The sequence below is a fragment of the Centrocercus urophasianus genome, unplaced genomic scaffold (assembly GCF_019232065.1).
Source record: "Centrocercus urophasianus isolate 14NV4802_14NV808 unplaced genomic scaffold, USGS_Curo_1.0 seq_22, whole genome shotgun sequence".
Lineage (NCBI taxonomy): Eukaryota > Metazoa > Chordata > Aves > Galliformes > Phasianidae > Centrocercus > Centrocercus urophasianus.
Genome location: NW_024884778.1, coordinates 9,676,662 through 9,694,466, shown reverse-complemented (window position 1 = coordinate 9,694,466; position 17,805 = coordinate 9,676,662). Strand labels below are relative to the sequence as shown.

The following is a 17,805-nucleotide window of genomic DNA, read 5'->3' as shown; positions in this document are numbered from 1 at the left end:
GCTCTAAACTTGGTTCTGTATTTTGTTCCATGATTACCATAGTTTGCTCTTGTGTAGCTTGTTATCTCATCTAACCCCAAGGGGTTCTTTGTAATATTCACCGGTTGGCAATTACAAACACTGGTGGACCCAAGGAGAAAAAAGTAATGCAACAAACATGTAAAAAAGCTTGTTTGCACTGAAACACTGCATCTCTCCAGGAAAACCTGCCTGCTTACAGGGGATACAAATGACTCTTTGAAGCAAATGCATGTTACTGTGTTCAGCATGCAGCATTACTGCAGGATTTAAACACGGCAAAGCAGAGGGAATTGCTGATCACATTGAAACCAAAATGAGAATAAATGCATAATAAGAAAAAATAGATTAGAAGATAATTACTTCAATTCATTTTGTACCTGGAGCAATTACTGTTTGGATTAGAGATGACTTGTAGGTGAAATAGTTAGGTCTGCAATAGAAACTGTAGACACAATGTTAATAGTTAAAATGTCAGTGCTAAGCTTCATTAAAGGAGAAACCCAGCTCTAAACTTGGTTCTGTATTTTGTTCCATGATTACCACAGTGAGCACTTATGTAACATGCTGCATATTTCGAAGCAAGTTATAAAATTATCTAGGAAGTGCACGTCTTTGCAGAGCTGGAGGTGAGCATGCAGCACCTTTCAGTGGTGCTCAGAATACCATAGTATCCCTTGCTTCTGATTTAGGGATCTAAAATTACAAAGCCAAAGATTCTGATTCTGGGACCTACAAAAATGCCTATTTTTAACCTGAGAGGACACGCATAGGAGAGAGAGACAGAGGACACAGTTATTATTTCATAGCTGAAGTTCATTGGGATTTTTCTGAACACTGTTCCTATGACCTTGGAAGGAGAAAAGCTGAAGGAGAAGAAAACCTGAAACACTTCAGCCTGCTTTTATTTTTTTGGTTAAAAATTAAAGAAAAAAGAAGTTATGTAGAGCAGTTGAAATAAACACCTGAATCTTAAAAGATTGAACAAGCTTTTGTAGACGCTGACCAGAGCTGAAGATACACAGAATAAAAGTGGCAATTGATATGTGCTGCGAATCCTCATGCCAAGTAAAAACCTGACCTGTATTTCAGCAGCTGCAGGCACCTTTCTGATATCTTCCCAGCAGTGGGTATTCAGCCCAACAGCAAAGCCATGCACGCTGCAAGTCCCCGGCCTCCCTTTAGGGGACAGAGCTTCCTGATGGCTGCTTTGATTGTCTGTTTTCAAAATACAATCACATGTGGATATTAAAAATAGCATCACGCTGACTTGCTTCCTGTGAAAGCAGGTTCCAGTGCTAGGAAACTAAACACAATTTTAAACACTATCGTCCAACTAATCGTCTTGCTATTCCATTTCAGTCCATATAATTTCTCTGGTATGAACCTAGGTCACTTTTGCATATGTCCAATCTATTTTATAGATATGTGTTCACTCTATTTGCACACTCAGATGGGAGACATATGCCTCTTCTCATTTGAGCAGGCCATAGCATTATTAAAATGGAAATGTGCAGGCTTTGGGATCCAACTGCAACATATGTTTAAAAAGTGAAAGATAATTCTTTAGTTGTAACTACCAGAAGAACTCAGAGCTTTTGACTCCATGTATAATTACCACGAGACCTTAACAGCTTAATTCACCAGGTAATTACATGGTTATTTTTTGTTCTATAAAAGGTAAAGAGGTAACATTTAATTTACAGGGTGCTGCATAATCCTGTAATTACTCAGTAATTTCTGTGTCGTCACACAATAAAGCAGGGGCCTTTCCATGGCCCAGATATGACATGATGAAAACTCAAATTCTATTCAGCACCATCAGGAAAACAGGGGGATTTCTTTGCTTCCTTGAGATGTGAAGCCAAAGGAATGAGAAGTTAAGAAACTGAAGGATGTGGCCCAGTTTGCAAACAACAGATTTCCCCCCACGTCACAGCACCACTCACTTCCAGCTCTTCAGAACAGCAGCCCCTGGGATCAGACCACAGTGCCTCTTTTTTGCTCCTTGCCATTGCAGCCCATGTGTTAGCGGTATTTTCCCCTCCCATGAGAAGGAAAACCACCTGCGATATGGTTTTGGTTTCTGGTATTGGATGATTATGACTTCCATTGCCCAATGGTTCAGTTACACAGATAATTCCTCCAGGTCTCATCAGAGAGGAGCAGTAGTAAGTACAAAAGGATGGCAGCTCTTGTCAGAAGCAAACCCATTTACATTCACTTGTATAACTGTGGCTGAGCTGCCCATCACTCACTGCTCCAATGTTCTGTCCTGGATGCAACCACATTGCTAAATGTCAGCCAGGACATTTCTGACCACTCTTGTGTCCTCCCTGCTGGTGGCTCTCTCTCCTTCTGCTCCTCTAGCACAACATGGCTCCTTTCACAGAGCCTCAGCACATTGTACTTCACCCACAGCTTTAAACTCCGCATTTTGTCCAACAAAGCTTTGCAAATATATGTAGGTTGCTCCAAAAGTACTGCCTCCTATTTATTTCCATAAAAATTACAACAGATAGAAAGAGCACAGTAACGCTATTTGGTAGTGCAAATTCTCAGCCACAAAATGCTATTTTCCAACATAGTCACCCCCATTATGTATTTTCACTGATGATGAATGAGATCTTGCATGCTGTGCTCAAAAAAATCTGCATGGCTGTCTGGAACATGACTCATCTTTCCACTGCTGAACTGCACCACTGTCTCATTGTGCTCACATCCACTGTTTGGTCTTCATAAACTTTCAGCGTCAATGAATGTCAATGGGTGCCATTTTTTCCACACTGAGGAGTGGAATGTCACACCTTTACTTCATATGTGCACTTCCACATCAGACTCCATTTTGTCAGACTATTCCTCTGCTGCCATTTGTCTCAAGGCAACAAAATGTAAGAGAATATTGGTGGAAAGGTTCAACCTCTGCTGCCATATCACCAACATCCGCCTGTGATGTTATGGGCCAACATAATGAAATGAAATGAGAGACTTTTGGAGCAGCCCTCATACATACTCTATGTACCAAGAAAAGACCTCTTGCACCCAGGCATCACTTCCCTGCAAATCATGCTGTGTTCAAAAAGGCCCTTTAAAATAGCAGGATCCAGCCCTCGAGCACCTGCAATTTCCATCATATTCAGAAGGACACGCATTCAAATGCGGCGTGACATTGGCTTTGGGCAGGAACAGCGTGAGAAAGTTCCTCTCCCCAAAATCCTATGGGAGGGCTTGTTCTGGGCTGAGCCCGCAGCCAAGAGAGCAGCGCACGTCTATATAAATAAAAGCAGCACCTGCACTTCCTAACAATAAAGTAAAGAGCCTATTAATCTTCAGGCTGCAGGGTATCAGGAAATAATCTCCCCCAGCCTGGGACAGCAATGCGCAACTGCCTCGTTACAGCATGAGCTCTCTTCCTTTCCCCAGAGTGCTTTTCCAGACCCTTTTCCTCATCGGTGTCATTGTTTCCATGCTGGGAGCAGGTACGGCACAGAAGCAAATGGGACTTCTAAGGTTTAGCACACAGCTGTGCTATGTACACAGCTCTGATTAAGAAATATCTTTATTCTGCCCATATACTGCAGGCATCCACTCCTACCACTCTTGACACGATAACCCATAAAAGCTATGGACTAATGCATTAATAATCCACGAGTAAAGGTCCCAAAGTGCCCATTGACATTATAGCCATTAAGGTGCAGTGTGTCAATAACAATACATAGCACGAGAGCAGACACACTGCCTGCATGTACGCGAGTGCGCATACCCTCTGCTGTTTAATCCTACGCAGTCGCATCAGCTCCTCTCTGATCTTAGGGGACTAACGTGACAAAAATCCCTTATGACTGCTACCGTGTGCGTTTAACGAGGAAGAACGAGCTGCTTCAGCCTGGGCAGGACAGAGAGGCTCTCAGTCTGACGCCTCTCACACGTGTGACCATTTATTGGGATGACACTGCCTGACCACACTGTTAATTTCAATGGCATTTTCTGTTAACAGTGCCCTGTTCTGGGGTGCCAGCAATGCACAGTCCTAGACATCTTCCTTGGAGGTGGAGATTTTCCACGTAGGCCTATAAAAGGGAAAATTAATTGTGTCTACACACCCACACACTTTCTTAAAATACCACTAATATTTTACATTCCTCCCAATGGCTTTTAACTGAGAGGTTTATAAAGCAGTTTGAAGCCCCAACATCGACCCTGCTCCTGAGTAGAGAGCCCTCCCTGCACTGCAAAGTCCGGCAGTGTATCAGAATGGGGGATAGGGTAAAGGATGGGTCTGGCCATCTCTTCACCAACAGCTGATGAGCAGCAGGTGGTTTAAAAGAGCTGATGCGAAGGATCAGCTCCTATCATGTGGCCTTTAAAAATGAAGTCATTGTGGAGAGGAGTAGCTCTCTAGCATTTTCAGTGCTTTGCAAGGGGGCTTTGCCCCATTATGTGCAAACACCATAGGGCAGCTGGGCTCCACACTGTGCCAGCAGCTCAGCAGCATATGCAGGGGCCTTGCCATGAGCCCTCAGGGCCATTACAGCATCTGGATGCCAAAATTCAGCAGCGTTGTTATTGCTCCTCTTGTTTTTCCTTCCCTTTAACATAACCTCTGCTTAAAACTGTGCTCACTGATTCTCCCAGTGGAGCGTACTGGCCCACATTTACCTGTAAGACACAACAGGGGATCCTCCTGCATGGAGCATCCTCCCCAAGGATGGGTGAAGGCATGGGCTGGGTGAACAGGAATGAGGGGGAGAAAAGTCAGAACAGTTCTGTTATAGGGAAGAATTGGGAAAGCAGTAATGGGATTTCAGAGGGTAGTTGGGCAGTAAGGGATGCTCCATCAGATTTAGTCTTTAACTGGATTTTTCAGGGTACCTTACTGGGCTAGAAGCACTGGGAAATCTCTGGCTGCAGTTTCCTACTCCATCACTTCAATGATTTCAAACTGAAAGAGTGGAGATTCAGATTGGATATAAGGAAGTAGTTTTTTTTACAATAACATCAGTGAGGCTCTGGCACAGGTTGCTCTATGGTAACTGCTGAGTCATGGCCTGAACCACTGATTGAGCACCTGGGAAAGGACCCAGCCAGCCCCGGGGAGCACAGGTGAAAGCAATTCAGCTGTGTGACAGGAAGGGTGGACCCTGGCTGCACCTCTCTTAGATCTCATTTAGGGGCTGATGGCCCCTGGGGAAGGATCTCTGGTTGGTGGTCCCTCCCTTGTGGAGTTCTCCTTGTAAACCTAGATCTTCAGAGACAGGTGAGCACTTTTGCATTGTAATACCTTTCTATCCTGCTGGTTCCCTTGTCATTATATCTCCTGTAACACCATTCCATTGCTTTGATTTTTCTGATTGTTATAGTTGCTCAGTGAGGTGGTGGTGGCCCATCCCTGAAGATAGCCAAGGTCAGGCTGGATGAGCTCAGAGCACCTGATGGAGCTGTGGGTGTCCTTGTTGACTGTAGGGAGGTGGGACCAGATACCCTTTAAGGGTTCCTTTCAGCTCCAATGATCATCATCAGCAAGATGGAGGTGACATAGAAGGAAATATTGCTTTTTGCCCGTTCTGAGGGTGCATTACAATCTGAGCTGACAAGCTACAGCCAGTGCAGAAATGCTCTGGATCTTGGTGACTGGCCTCCCCTGACTCACCATCAGACCAAAGGGAAAGTTGAGCCAACTTTCTGAAAGGGCCAAAGCAAAGTACATGTCTTCTGTGGTCTGAAGCTGTAAGGAAAGAGAAGCATATCTTGTGATAGAGAGATCTGTTTGGCTGTCCTGTGACAGTGAATTCTAAAAAAGAAAGATTGCTCGGTCCATCCAAGCAAGAAATCTTCTGCATTTTCCCGGAATATTTTTTTTCATGGCTTGGTTAGCCCTACAATTAACCCCAGGCCAAGCATCAGAAGCTCTGCTCACTAGAGGAGGAGGAATGTGGAATATTGTTTATTTGATTCTCAAAGAGAGAAAAGGCTGAGTGACAGATGTGCTGAAATGAGCATCCTGCTTTTAGATTTAAGGGAATGATGGTGCAATGGGGTGGGCCTGAACCAAACCAACAGAAGTTGCAGGCAAGTTAGAGGAAAACCACAATGAAAAAAAGTTAGCAGAAAATGTTTTCATTCACAGAGGATGTCAGAAAGAGAAGAGGAAGACAAAGGGTAAGTTTTGAAGCAGAAGTAGTTCTGTGTTGGAAGCAGGAACTATCAGGCAGCTTGCAGCATCTGGTCCATGTCTGTACTTTAATTGCAGCCAATGGTATTTTAAGCAGGTTGATATAGATATAATCAAGACTGTGATCTGGCAGTGCACATGTTTGCTGTATGGAAGGCAATCCAACTCTTGCGCTGGGTGTCAGGGGAATAACTGGCTCCATCAAGTAGAACATCCTCTAAGAATCATTGCTGCTTTGACCTTCATGGGTCATTGCTCATCACTTAGGACTTAGTAAGGTTTTAAGAACACAAGAACTTAAGATATCCTGCAGTAGCAGGAAAAAAAGCCAAAGATGTGCAATTCTCTCTGCAGAGCTGGAAACGCAGATTTCAGCTGGGTCAGCCTCTGGCATGAGATGTGCTAAATAGGGCCAAGATGAAGAAAGGGAAACCGGTCATGCTGTGTGGAAGGAAACACACAGTAGAAGCCATGTATACTGTATTTGCTTTTGAGTATTTCTAGGTCAGCTAAGGCACAAGTAGCAATCCAACCCAGTGCAGAGCTAAATGGTGCTTTATGGCTGTGGTATCCTTTCCAACACCAAGCAACCTCATAGCAATGCTTGCTGGGAGCTGTGTGAGATTTCTTGTTTACTCCTCACAGAGATGCTGATGTCAGTACAATGCTTACTTAGAGGTCTCAGCAGAGGGTAAATGTCTTAAGCCTTCTTTTGTTATGCGTGGGGTTCTTTGGGGAGATGCTGGTCAAAATTCTTCAGAGCAGCACAGTTTGGAAAAAAAGATTTGGTGAAAACCTTATTTGACTCATCCCTTCCACCCTGTTTCTATGAATCAACCTCATGTGAGCATTGAGTTAATTAAGCAGACACAGCTGGTCTGGCTCACAGTGCCACTGGTGGGTACTTCAAATGGCAGTAACTTCTATAAGGGAAAAAGGGATGCTGAATTTTGCTGAACATGCACCATTTCTGCCAGCCCACTTGATCCCAGCATCATCATCTCTAAGAAGCTTGTGCTAGAGGATTTGGCAAATGGACACTCAGTTGTATGCTGCACTAGAGGACAACCTGTGGTCACTGAAATCCTCCTCAGGGACAAATTCTCACTGCTTCAAGGTCTGTGGCTGCTTTAAAAGTGTTCACCCACAGAGAAGATGCAGTGGTTTCAGCTGCCCTGGATTACTGACACGCAAGGGGCACCGCTGTGGTTTGCTCCACATACTTCAGAGCCTGGCAAATGTTTCTCCTTTACCTGCCTTATAGATCCTGGGAAGAACGGGGAGATCTAAGCTGGGATGCATCTGTGCTGTGTTAGGAAACCCAGGGGGTGTGCTTTGGTCTGAGATCTGAACGTCTGTTCAAATGCAGTTTGAGCTGAATGCTCTTCTTGCTGTCCACATTGCAGATGACAAAGGTTACATGTGCAACCCTGTCATCAGAAATGCACAGAAAAACGTTGGAGGCAGAACCTTTGGATGCCTTAACCATCACCCTCGTGTTCCATCTCCTGATACGTGTGCTTGGTGTGAAGAGATTCTTTGTTGTCTTTGCCTCATCCCTCTACCTCCAGACATTCAGTTTTGGATGCAAATTGTGGATCAAAATTATAGACTTCTTAAGGTTGGAAAAGACCTTTAAGATCATCTAGTCCACCTACCACTATTACTGCCTACTAACCATGTCCCTGAATACACCACAACATGCCTTGAGCACCTGCAGGGACAGTGGCTCCACCATCTCCCTGGGCAGACTGTTCCAGTCCCCAGATACCACTCCAGCAACTATCTTTCGCAGAGCAAAGATGGCAACACAGTTAACCACAGTACAAGCAAGCATGTGGGAGTATTGCAGCCTTAGGCACGAGGCTATCATCCTTAAAACTAATTGCCAACAGAAACAAAGAAGAAGGAAGGTAGCAGCGCAGCCAGCCCTGAGTAACTTGGCTTTTCCCATCTCATTTAGATGCTTTCCTATTATTTACTTTCATATCAATTTTGCTGACTAACTACAAATGATACAATCAAGGCTGCTTGCATTTACATCTGTTCTACTAACAGAAGTTGCAGGTCAGTCCCCTGACTCTGACCACCCATCCATATCTCTGACACCTAAGCTGATGCACTGCGATCATGCATCTCTGCAGATCCAGCCAAGAGATGCAGCTCTCCTATCTCTCCCTGGAGCAATGCTTCAGGAAGGCACAAAGGACAGCAGAAGGAGCTGAGATGGGAGCATATCAAATGGAATTTTCCAAGCTCACAGTCCAGAAGAGGGAAGCCTTTCATTGGAAAGTGTTCCCAGCCTCCAGGGATGCTATTCACAAAGTCAAGCTCAAATGGCTGACTTCTCCATGAAGGAGAGCTAGCATAATGCTTACTGCAATGATTTGCTATTCTTTCTGGATGGCACAGGCCTGGTCACCTGGAAACACTTTACCTCTCTGGCTGCCTGACAGAATAGCAGAGTAAACTGAACAATCACCCAACCAACAAAGCAGGAAAGAAAATACTTTCCAGAATGAATTGGAGAAACTCTGTGGGTATTTTTTTTTGTGTGTGTGAATACCAACAGGCCCCTTGATGTTCAGCAAACCAAACTGGGGCTATTGGCTGCCATTTGTGCTACTGCAGTCACCTGCACTCCATGTGTTGAAAGGCTGAGTAGAGCTGGATGCATCCCTAGCTGCCTGGCCTGTTTGTGCACTATATGACTGTTGCTAACACATTTTGGCTGAATGCACTGAAGTAGACACTCAGCTGCTTGGGTTTGCTATAAGACAGGGAGGGGAATGCTTGTACAGAGGGTGACTTTGGGACAGATGCTCAAGTGGTCAGGAGTGCATGGAAAATGAAGGAGGATGGCACACAGTGATGGAGAAGGTGATACAGAATCCCATCCTGCAGCTGGTGGCTGGGCTGTGGAGCTCAAGATGTCAGCAAACAGATTAGTGTAATAGGAAGGGAATTTTGTAGAAATCTGATTGGATCCAAGCAGAGATTTATTTGTGAAGATCTGGAATTCAAAACAAAATGGAACAGCTTTTTCATTACCCATCTATCTCCCAGCAGTGACTCATAGCTCTGCAGCTTGGAACTCTTTCATCAACCCCTGCGAATTAATGCAAACTGACAAAGGTCAGTGGCACACAAACCAGATGGCTTAATGCAGACAGGGAGCAGGAGACCTTAAACCTGAGCAGGGCTTAATCCTCTGACTGTGGAAAGGATGCTTTTGGTATAATAGTGGTAGGGATCCAGACAAGTGCCCTCCAATTCAAAGACTGGTCATATCTAGAGACCAAGTCAGGCAGTCTCTGGGGTATTGGGGTTTGGCCATGTGCTTCCTTAGGATTTTACTGGGTTTAGGGAATATGTCTTTGAGGTGCTCTGGCAAAAGAGTTGAAAAATATATACAAGTAGAAGATAACCTATGCTCTTATACTACTACTTCATGCTTACTTAAAAACAGCCAGCCCCTGAGCAAACAACACTGCTGAATATGCAGTCTTGAGCACTAAGTCAGGCACTGGTCTAAGGTCAGATCACTACAGGTGTGGAGCTCAAGAGGCAGTGAGGGGTTTCTGCACAGGCAGAACTTCTGCAGCAACTACAGCTTCTTCCCTGTCTCAATCCACACTCATTCTCCAACAGGGCAACAGTGGGCACCTTTGATTGCTGCAGCAAGTTTGCTCAGTAAATAGGAGGCTGAGAAATCTTGTATTTTTTCAGCACGTCTCCACCTGCTAATATACACCCTTAGAGTGAATCAGATGGGGCTGTACACTTTGTTTAAAAAAAAAAAAAAAAAACAAAAAAACAGCAACCAACCAATGATTTGCTCTGAAGGGAAGGGCTGACAACTCTTTGCAAAGTTGCAAAGCAAAAGCACTCACTTTCCCCTTACTATAAGAGCACCCATCTTTGCACCTGCTCGTGTATTTTACAACCACTCCTCTCTCCTCCAGCCATCTCCCAGCAGCCTCCAGGCCTGGACAATTGCATAAAAGTACAAACTGATGAATTGAACGTGCACTCATGTCCATATTAAAATGCATTAGCATTACCTAAGGAAGCAAGAAGGCTGTAAGCTTTGAGCAGGAATCCTGATAGAGAAGAAAGAGTGTGTCTCATTTGGCAAGGATGGAACTAAGTAGGTGTGGCCAGTCAATGAAAAGAGCTTAATTTTAAACAATCATTATCATCACTACCAATACCAAACATCAGGATTTTCTTAGAAGAGAAATCATACAGCTCATTTGGTGTCAATAAATCCAGCTCCTGACTGAAAAAAAAAAAAAAAAAAACCACCAACAACAAAAACAAAGTTTAAATATTTCAGCACTTAGGAACTGACTCATGCTGAGCTTGAAATTCTGAGGTTTGAAGCAAAAACTCCAGTTATGCTTGAGCTTAATGAAGAAGTACACAGACTGTATCCTTAGGAGCTAAATTGGCTTCTGCTGCCACTGGGTTGGATTTACAGTTTTGCCCCAAACTTTTCTTTCTCTGATACAAAAAGGAAGTACTCCTCCTGATCTTGCATGTAGGCACCAACTTCTGACAACACAATGTCCTCTCAGAGAATTGCACACCCCAAAAGGAAGTGGATGCCTGTCTCTGACAGGCACATCCCACATGTAGGAAACACCTCTCCCAAAGAAACCTGGAAGTTTTCTCCTACAAAAATGTGACACAGCCAAGAGAACACACAGCTCTGCCTTAATGACATCCTACTGCTCCCATAGGTTCACTCATGTCTTGCTAAAGCAAACTTTCCTTCCCTAAGGCAGAACTTTTGAGATGAGAGCAAACACAAAAAGAGGGCAGATTACACTGGCCCAGGTAGGAAAGGGGGAAGCAGGAGTCTGGGCAGGACACTGAGATAAAACAAGATAAAGAAACATTGATATGAATAATGATGGGAGTTGTGGAACTGGGCACTGGCACAGAGAGGTGGTGGTGTCCCATCCCTGGAGACAGCCAAGGTCAGGGTGGATGGGCTCTGAGCACCAGATGGAGCTGTGGGTGTCCCTGTTCAGTGCTAAGATTATTCTATGACTCTGTGAAAATGCATTTCCTCCTCATTTTTCCCCTTCCTGCTTGAAGGATGGACAAAGAATAAAAGATAGAGGAAAAAAAAAAAACTTTAGCCTTCGCAACAAGGATACAAAAATGAAGTGAGAAAGGGAGCTTGCTGGAAAGCATTTCTTTCCTTTGGGCACTGAAGTGTTCTGACATCAAGCCTTCTGTCCTCATTAAGAAGCCCCAAGTCTAGCATTGTGACATCTTTATTCACACGCCCTAAGTCTTCAAAGCCTTCAGGAGATTTCCTTGGTGGATTTAACATAAAAAAATATCAGCAGATGAAACAGACCAAAAGGCAGCCCAGTGCATCCTTGTTTTAATTAGACCTTGGGTGGAGGAAGCAGGGGGGGGGTGAGGAAGGAACAGAACTATTGCAAAGAACATTAAGGTGTGAATGCAAACACATGTATGTAATCCTGATCAACAGGACTCAGCTTTTCTTCTTTCATAAGCTTTTGGTGTAGCAGAAAGACCCCAAGTCTCAAGCAACAGCAATTTTTTTTTCCAGTCTCAAAACAGATCCACATTCACCTCTGGAATAAGAAATACTGCAGGTGAAATGCATATTTCAGTTGCCTAAACAAAAAGCTTGAAGCGTAACTAAAAAGCAGCAAAAATAAATAAATTAAAAAAAAAAAAAAGTAGATGCAACAGAGAAAAGCTGAGCATTCACCAGCAGAATCCAGGAAGAACCACTGCAGTTTGCTGCTCATTTTTCCTTTTTTTTTTTTTTTTTGTTAAAATTTTCGTGTGAGTTTCCAAGCCATTTGTTTGACTTCTGAGTCACTTCTGCTGCTTGAAGTGTACAGTGTGACCCACTTGGATATGCAGGTGATGCAGCATATTGGATGGTCCCAGTGGGGTGACAGCAGTTCTTCCTGCTCTGAATCTGCTTGTAAATTAAGTGAATAACTTTTCTCTTTATTATTTTTGGCAAATATTCACTACACTTTTTTTTTTTTTTAATTGCCTTTTCTGTTTACCACCCCTTACACCAAAACACATTCACTTGAATGCTTGTGAGAAGCAAAACCACAAAGAACTGCAGTGAAATTAATTTGCAACAGTTTCAAATGAATATTTATGAGCCTTCTCCTCAGCTTCTAGCCAGGCCGAGGACAAAGTTAGCTTCTTCTTGCAGAGAGCAAATATCAAATAATAATTAAAAATTCAATTAAAGAAAACAGAACTTACACTCTATTCCTTTTAGGTGCTCTTGGGCCATCTCTGGTGATTTCCAAGGGAACTCCAAGCTGCTATCAGGTTTCCAACTCTTAAAGCTCAAGTTTTATAGGACAACATTAGCCAATTAAAAGCAACATTGCTTCCAGCCCCCAGGAACAGGTGCACTGCTGGGGTTCCACAAACAAGAACCACAGAATCATAAAGGTTAGGAAAGATCACCTGGACCATCACATCCAATCCCAGCCCACCCCCACCATGCCCATAGCTACATCCCTCAGTGCTACACCTCCACAGTTCTTGAACACCTCCAGGGATGGCGACTCCAGCACCACTGTCTGGGCAGCAGTGCCAATGCATTACCACTCTGAGAAGTTTTCCCTAATATCCAACCTGAGTTCAACATCTCCATAGAGGGCACACAGTTTCAGCATACAAGCAACATAACCGTCATCTGTAAAATCTAAGAAACATATTTAAATTGTCAACAGCAACAACAAAACAAAAAAAGAAATAAAAGCATTCCCCATTCCTGCCCATGTCAAGACATACTAATCTAGTCTTAATTAGAGCATTATTAACTAAACCTTACACCTGGCCCTATTCATTTACAGCTATTCCTGTTTACAATTGCACTGATTACTAACTACAGCAACGGACTGGGTTTTTCTTTCCAGCATCCAACACCCTCCTCCAATTTTCACTTTGCAACAAGCTCGCATTGGGGTAGGAGAAAAAGAAAGAGATCTATGCAGAAGCAAGAGGAGTGCTAGGAATACCAGCAGCACAGATGAGCTACCGCCCTCACAGACGCAGATCCACCCAGGGACAGGGCAATAAATCCCCCAGCAGGCTCAAATTCCACTTAATTACAGAACCAGCTGATACCTAATAGAAATGAAGTGGATCCACATGCCTGCTCTCAATTTGTAGCCTGTGGTTGTGAGCCAGTCAGAAAAGTGGGGTATTGATTTGATTATCTTGTTTGTCCACCTAGACTTGCTAGTTGCATCTGCTTTTCCCAGTTCAAATGAAGTGTTTTCCACTGATTAATTTTAATTTGTTTTCTCTTCAAGTTCAAGATTCGTTTTTTTATTGACAAGCAAGCATCCATGTTTGTAAGCAGCTACAATTAAGCAGTGCCCCTGCGCTACTAAAAGCTAACACTCTCCCTATTTTGCTGGAAGTACTTCATGCATCAACTGAAACCTCCTCTTTTGCCTACATAGCTTCTAGAAAATACCAACCTGCATCACATAATTACTAGTCTCCTCATGGATACATGCAGCCTACAAGCTAGGAAGAGCCTGACCTCCCTCCAGCCACACGCTTCCAGATCCATCTCCCCACCACTCCACACCCTCTGCCATCTCAAGGCAGTGCTGTACCCATTGAGCTGCTTTTATAAGAAGGCAAGGAGCACCAGCTTTCCCAGCACCTTGCACCTCGAGCTGCTGGTTCCTGTAGGCAGAAGCTGCCATGTTCTATTACACACACATGCAGCTGTAGTGAAAGACAGCAGGAAGGGGTTAAAGGAAAAAAAGGCTCTTCTGAGAGTGCTGGAGATTTTACTCCGTTTTGAAAGCCAGACCTTGGGTGTATTTCAATTAGTGCCACAAATGCATTCATTTCAGCCTAGTTCATTAGCAAGTTGTGCTCCACTCAGTCATTAAGAGCAGAGAAATATGAGTAATAAAATGCCAGGCTATCTGTATTTTGCTTAATGCTCCTCAAACACATCAACAAGCCATAAATGCCAACAGGGCAAGAAAGTGCATAGTAGGAAGGGATTTATGCACTCACAAAACGCTCAGCTTCAAATTGCACCTCACCAGAGAAACACAGGGCTGCTTCTCCTGCTGCTGGTGCCAGTGCCACAGGCTTCCTCTGCAAAATGGAGGTAGGGAGCATCTGCAGAAACACAACAAGAGATGGCTTCCATCATGGACTCTCTGGCTGATAAAAGCTTGAGGCAGAGGCAGAATGGAGAGTCTGCCTCCGGCCCCGTGACATTCCTGTTCCTGGTTGTTTTTGGGTGCAGCACAGGCAGAATACCTGTAACTTCAAAGAGATGCCACTTATAGTGTGACCTACAGCTCTTTGGGACCAACAGCAAAACAGGTGGTGTCACCAGTGAATAACCAGTGCTCCCCCCATTATCTGGTTTGCAGATATCTGCAGACATGCACATATCCTACCATCTGCTGCCCAGTGCCACTCCTGCATCCAGGCTCCTTAGACAGCAGAATAGAAAACAGAATAATTAAGGTTGGAAAAGTCCTCCAGATCACCAAGTCCAATTGTCTACCTGTAACAGCATCAGCACAACGAGAAGGTGATACAAAAAGAAGAATGCTCACCTCTCTCTGAAGATCCAGGCTCACATTAAAACTCCCCAGAAGAGAGGTCTCCAACAAAAGATCCTTTCTCAGTGGCTGCCAGCCCTTAAATGAGGTCTAGGAGGAGTAGAGCCAGGCTCCACCCTTTCTGGTATCACAGGTGAATTACCTTCACCTGTGCTCCTAGGGCTGACTGGGTCTTTCCTCCAGGTGCTCAATCAGTGGTTCAGGCCCTGGCTTGGCAGTTCTCATACACTATCCATCTCCACCATGCTCATAACCATATTCCTTAGTGTCACATCTCCGCAGTTCTTGAACACCTCCAGGGATGGTGACTCCTCCACTCCTTGCCAGTGCCTTTTTGCTTTCAGAGAAGAAATTTTTTTCTTATATCCAACCTGATCCTCCCCTGGCACAACAGCAGCAGCAGACACCACTGTGTTCCTGGCTGAAGGCACTGTGCTGCCCAAAACTTTTCAGAACCGTGCAAGTGATGAATTAGTTGCTTGCTGGAAGGGAACAGAGCCAAAAATAGCTCTCAGCTGGCCATGGATATCATCAGCTCCCATCACAGTCAGGCTGGCCAGGTTTATCTCAGGATTGTCGCTTTACCTGGGATTTTTAAATTGCCTCCAAACAGATACATAAGCACATACAAGGTGCTCATCTCAGCTAGATGCCTTGTTGGAGGGATGGAGCATCTACTGCTGGCTGCAGTGCTGCCAGGTCTCAGATGATGTCTCATGGAATGGAGCCCCAGCCTTGGTCTGACCCCCACAGCAAAAGGCTGATTTTGGTGGTGGGGGAAGATGAGCCAGCAAAAGGGAAAGGTAGAAGATGAGGTTGAACAGCAGGGTGCATGAAAAGACAGAAAGATTAATGGCAGGGACACAATCAAAAACAAAAGTTAAAATGGAAATGTTAATCATTTAAAAGAGGGTCTCAGTGGAATTACTTGCTTTATGGCTCAGAATAAAAAATAGGAGCGGAAAAGAAGGAGGAGAAGTCCCAGGAAGAATAATTTAGTGCTTTGTGTAATGAGCTGCCTTTCTTTTCGGTGGTTCAGTCTGGTGTCTTATCACTTACCCCGTGATTGACTGAGTCTTCTTTTTGCCTGCTCCTGCTAAATGGTGATTTGCCATCTGGTAGTCATAATTTCTTTTCTTTCTTTCCTTCTTTCTTTCTTTCTTTTTTTTTTTTCCCTACATTCTTTTGTAATTAGAAAATAAATTAATAATTTTTTTTTTTTTTTACTTTTTTTTATTACTGAAAAGGAAACATGTCTAGCATATTACTTACAGATGAAGGCTGGTGTGCACAAGACAGCCAGGTAGATGGAAGGGACTTGACTTCTGCTCATTTGGACAGACCCTAGTCCATGTGCCACAAGATCCTTGGCTTCAGCAATGAGAAGGTGGGTGCTGGGGAAAGATCTGGGTCAGGCACACAGCAGACAGTGAGTTTATTGAGATGTGTCAGTCCGTAGCTGAACAATGGCAAAGATGAAGGGTTGGTGGAGCATGATAGGAATGTGTGTCTGTGCATGTAGGATATTGGATGGAAACAAGTAGTCTGTGTATAAAGGCTATGAAGGCTACCGGCTTGCACTGAGCTTGGGATGGTGTACTGTGTTCAGTTTTGGGCCCCTCACTACAAGGAAGAAATTGTGGCCTTAGAGCATATCCAGAGAAGAGCAACAGAGCTGTGAAGGATATGGAGCACAAATCTTATGGGGAGTGGCTGAGAGAACTGGAATGATTCTGTCTGGAGAAGAGGAGGCTCAGGGGAGACCTTATCGCTCTCTACAGCTCCCTGTAAGGAGGTGGTGATGAGGTGGGAGATTGGCCTCTTCTCCAAAGTGACAGTGATAGGATGAGAGGTAATGTCCTCAAGTTATGCCAGGGGAGGTTCAGGTTGGATATGAGGAAAAAACTAATCCTCAGAAATAGTGATGATACATTAGAACAGGCTGCCCAGGGAGGTCGTATAGTCACCATCCTTGAAGGTGTTTAAGAACCGTGGAGATGCTGAGGGCCGTTGTTGGTGGGCATAGTGGGGATGGGTTGATGGCTTCCAAATTTTTTGATTCTATGATTCTGTGTTTGTTGTCTGGCCCTCCAGGAGGTTGATGTCCCCATGCTGCTCACCCGCGAGGAACATTCAGCTCCACAGAGGACCAGTATTGGACTCCAGCTCTGCTATATTTCTATCTCTACCAGCTATGGAGGGAGACTTGAACTTGCTGGATACTGAGTAGCCTACTCAAAACATGCCAAGGCTGATCTTGCTAATGCCCAATTGCAGCCCCACCTCTCTTCTGCTGGTCGCTGGCCCCATCTCTGCAGCCTGTGTACTTGCCTGGGCTGCCATGCTCTCATTATACCTTTGTACAGCGTCAGTCCTTTCCACTCTCATTTCAGCTGCCTCGTCAAGGTGCTCCAATAATTCAAGTGATAAATAATAACAATAATAATGCAGAAGTCGTTTGAATTGAGCTTGATTGCTCCGTGGCTGAATTTGGTCTTGATTGACTGAAAGCAGCGCATGCCCCTCGCTTGTTATCTTGAGAGCCTCATTTTCTCAGCGCGTTGTTGCTTCTCATAGCCTCAAACTGATCTGGCCTCGAGGCTGCTGCCAAAATGCAAACCTGTTGTTCCCAGAAAGACCCCACTCTGCAGCATGATGTGAATTTACACATGTAATGGAGGTAGAAAATGACATAAAATATCCCACTTCAGTATGGTGCCAAAAGAGCTGTGTGTTCCCCTGTTTTCTGGGCAGACTTACTGCTTTTGAGAGGGAAGATGCTAGGTGGAGGCCTTGGGAAAGGATTGATTGTTGCTGGTTAAACTGATTGCACGATACATTTCCAAATATTTGAAATGGGCGCTGGCTATAACACTTGTGTGATGGGTTATATTGCAAAGACAGACAAGCAGCCTCTAAATGAGCAAAAGATCTAGTGAATACCCTTCGAGCTGCTGGACATCAGCCTCTCCCCAGCTCTGC

General features: G+C 44.4%; 1 long non-coding RNA gene across 4 annotated transcripts in view; it reads left to right on the top strand.

The window, feature by feature from the left end:
• LOC122162929 overlaps positions 1 to 17,290 on the top strand; it is a 48,571-nt gene extending 31,281 nt beyond the window's left edge. For all 4 annotated transcript variants that reach the window (XR_006169747.1, XR_006169748.1, XR_006169746.1 and 1 more), the window contains 2 exons: positions 16,071 to 16,210; positions 16,918 to 17,290. This is a non-coding gene — a long non-coding RNA (uncharacterized LOC122162929). The remainder of the gene's footprint in view (positions 1 to 16,070; positions 16,211 to 16,917) is intronic.
• The last annotated feature ends 515 nt before the right edge of the window (positions 17,291 to 17,805 follow it).